At 20.4% G+C, this 3683-nt stretch overlaps 1 long non-coding RNA gene across 1 annotated transcript; it reads left to right on the top strand.

Annotated features, from left to right (window-relative positions):
• The first annotated feature begins 2206 nt into the window (after window positions 1–2206).
• LOC127129151 (uncharacterized) lies at window positions 2207–2797 on the top strand. Its single transcript, XR_007806197.1, has 2 exons — window positions 2207–2518; window positions 2626–2797. It is a non-coding gene; the product is annotated as an uncharacterized LOC127129151 (long non-coding RNA).
• Window positions 2798–3683: the final 886 nt, after the last annotated feature.

The following is a 3683-nucleotide window of genomic DNA, read 5'->3' as shown; positions in this document are numbered from 1 at the left end:
TTAGAGGCAACATGGACGCGCTATGAGCGCGTAAAATCCAGAGGCTTCAACATGTTTTTGATAAATCTCTTTCTTCAACCAAAAACCCTTTTTTCAACTTTTTTTATTTAAATGCTTTTAACTTTCAATTCTTGTCAGAATTCGATAGTTCATTTTCTTCTCAAGAGATTTTTATTTTACAATATATATAACAAACTTTTTTCCTTAAACTTTTAATAATATAATTTAAATACATCTTTTTTTTAGAGTAATTACAAATTTTCAACAATAAACCTTTTATAAAAACAATTAGAAAGAGGAATATTAATATAATTAAATATTAATAATGACAATTTTACAACTTGTCACCATTGAGATTCGAATGTCGAATTAAATATCCCGAGGTTAATATAACAATTAATATGTAGTATTAATATTTACTAATAATTAGATTAAGATCCGTATAATATTGATTATTTTTTAAAAATATTATTGAATTATATAGATTGTAATTTTGTTTAATATAAAAAGCATTGTAATTAAGACGGTAGATGAAGAGGATAAAAAAAGAGAGAACAATTTTATCTGAAAAAGATATGTTTGAATTATAGAAATGATAAATAAGATGCTGCTATTTAAAATTTTAAAATTTTTAAAAATGTTAAATCTTCATTATTTTATAGAGGAGAGAAATTATATAATCGAACGACTCAGATTCTATCTAACAAATTATCACGATCAACATTAAGATGTAAGATGAACCTCTTTATTTTTTGAAGAATTATTTTTAATTTTGCATTTTATTCTTTGCGACAAATAAACACATTTAATAAATACAATTGTATATCAAATATTTAAATGATTAAATTATTATTAAATTCAGCTAAGATGGTCTGAATTACCTTATTAAAACATACAATCTTTTATCTTTTAATCTATGGCAAATGTGTCTTCAACTGAATTTTCTGAAAATGATATTAATTTTTAAGTAATTCTTTCATTAATTTTATATATAATTTTTTTAAATTGTTTAATGTTCCATACATATTTTTATTATTTAATGTAAATCTTTTAAACTTTGACTTTTTTTTCTTACTTTATATATTATTTGTATTATTTGTTTTTTGAAATAAAACTTATATTATATTGAGTTAAACTATTGACTATGTTGAGTAAACTGGAGCATCAATTTTAGTATAAAAATATTTGACTTTTTAGATTAATTAAAGAAGTAATTTATCTAATTTATATAGAGATTAATTACTATACAATGTCAGTGTAAAAAATTTTACACCGTCGGTTCATCACCATCACCCGTTTGTATTACTTTATAGATTTTTAAAATAAAAGTCAAACTTCTTTTAATATCCAACGTCTATAATTAAGTGATGGTGTAAAACCCTTTTACACTGACAGTGTATTTCAATTAATCTCATTTATATATATGTTAGATATATTAATTATTCAATAAATTTAAAAAATTAAATTTATATATAAAAAAATAGATCAAAATAGATTATTTAATTAAATTTATATAATTACTTTTCTATATAGTTCTGTGATTAAAAAAATTATTATAAATTATTATGTATAAATTTTGACAATACATTTTAATAATCTATCTCTTTTTAATTGTTATTTGTTATTCTTATTTTATGAGTTTTGTTTCTATCACTCACACCTTCTTCTTTTATAATTATTTATAGAGTTTAATGAGTATACACTCAAAATATAAAATAATATTACTATCATCTAATAGGAATTCAAACCATTAATTTAAAAATTATTGTATAATGTGGCGAGATACATGATAGATAATGTAAAATTATTTTACACTATCAATGTATATCTTATTTCCTTTTATTTATAATATTTATATTGCTTAAATTTTTTCAATAAATTATTAAAATAGAATTTTAATAAAACAAGTTCAACGTATTGGTATTATGACTATTTTCTAATGAAATTTAATACTTTTATTGCTCTCCCCAATAACTCTTCACAAATGTGCAATTTTATATGAATATTTTCGGTCAAATTTTTGCCACAAAATATGTATTTTTACTCATAATTCTCTAATAAACTTTTAGCCTATAAAAATATTTTTCAATATATTTTTAATGCATTATCTTAGAGGTTATTAGACAAACACTCCAATTTTTTGAAAGAATATTATCTATAAATTCAATAAAAACAAATGTGTGCTATAAATAAAGCTCTAATGCAAACCTTTTGCGTAGTTAGTGTTCTGCAAAGTCTGAAAAATCACAAAGTTGTGAATTTTAGTTGAGTTTGAGAAGAGTGATGGCTCCTAGTCAAATTAAAAAATATATTGTGATGATCTTGTTGATAACATTAGTTATAATACAAGTGGAATGCCTCACTCCATCTCGAGAATTTAAGTTAAACAAATTCAAAGTGCCATTATGTGAAATAATGTGTAACATTGAGTGTTCAAAGGGCCAAATTGATGATTTTAAAGCATGCGTGGAAGATTGTAAAAAAACTAAATGTTAACAACAACATTGACATATCATTGGTATGATTCTTATCATAAACAACGTTATTGATTTATGCACTTTATATTTTATTTACTTTTCTTCTTAACAAAACAAAGTACATATAAAATTGTTTTTTATTTTGTAGGTCTTCGTGCATGCAATGCATACATACATTGCTTCAACCTTGAAATTTTAAATAAATACTCCGTATGCTCTACGAGATTCAATGTAATAAAATGTAATCATAAAGTTGACATTATGTCAAATTTAATAAATATGTTATCATTCAAAATGTTTATTTTATATTTTTATAATCATTTTTTTTTGTTACTTTTTATTTATTTTCTATTATGGTTGTTTTTTTAATAAATAGTAGATGGTACTATAAGCAATAAATAATGACCAATGTTTACTTTAATTATTATTTTATATATTTCATAGGAAATTATAAATACATATTACATCAGTTATTCATTTAATTTTTTTTGTGTATAATATAAAAAAGGCTTAAATATAGACACTCTTGCAATATTAACGAAATTCACAAATGATCCCTTTAAAATATTAAAATTATGTATTTTTTGTTCCATAAACATAAAAATTATCCCATGTAATATATATATATATATATATATATATATATATATATATATATAATATATATATATATATATATATATATATATATATATATATATATATATATATATATATATATATATATTTCTTTATCCCTCCTGATTGAATGTTCAAATTACACCCTTATAGAGAAAATAAAAAATTTACAAGAAGAATAAAAAAAAATATATTACATAGATAAATTGAAACTCACGTATATTACATTAGTGTCGTATATTTAATTCTATAAAAAAATTAAATGTCAATCTCAAAGAATTTTTGTAATCATATTTCATTATTTTTACCTATTAAATTATTTTTGTAATTCTCCACAATTGCTAATAGATAATCAAAAGTTTGAGTTTGTCCAATTTGTCTTAATTATTTTCTATTATTATTGTTGAATATTTAAAAAGAAATAGTTTTGGAATATACTTTTTCATTTTTGTTCACTGTATTAGCGAGTTTATCAATATATAATATTACAAAAGTTGAATAATAGTTTAAATAAATATAATAAATTAATAAAACTTAATAACTATAAATTAGAAAAAATATATTATTTGAGATTCTTAATGTGAAATT

The sequence above is a fragment of the Lathyrus oleraceus genome, chromosome 3, assembly GCF_024323335.1.
Source record: "Lathyrus oleraceus cultivar Zhongwan6 chromosome 3, CAAS_Psat_ZW6_1.0, whole genome shotgun sequence".
In the NCBI taxonomy this organism is placed as follows: Eukaryota; Viridiplantae; Streptophyta; class Magnoliopsida; order Fabales; family Fabaceae; genus Lathyrus; species Lathyrus oleraceus.
The sequence above is the reverse complement of the archived record's forward strand: the minus strand, read 5'-3'. Positions and strand labels throughout refer to the sequence as shown.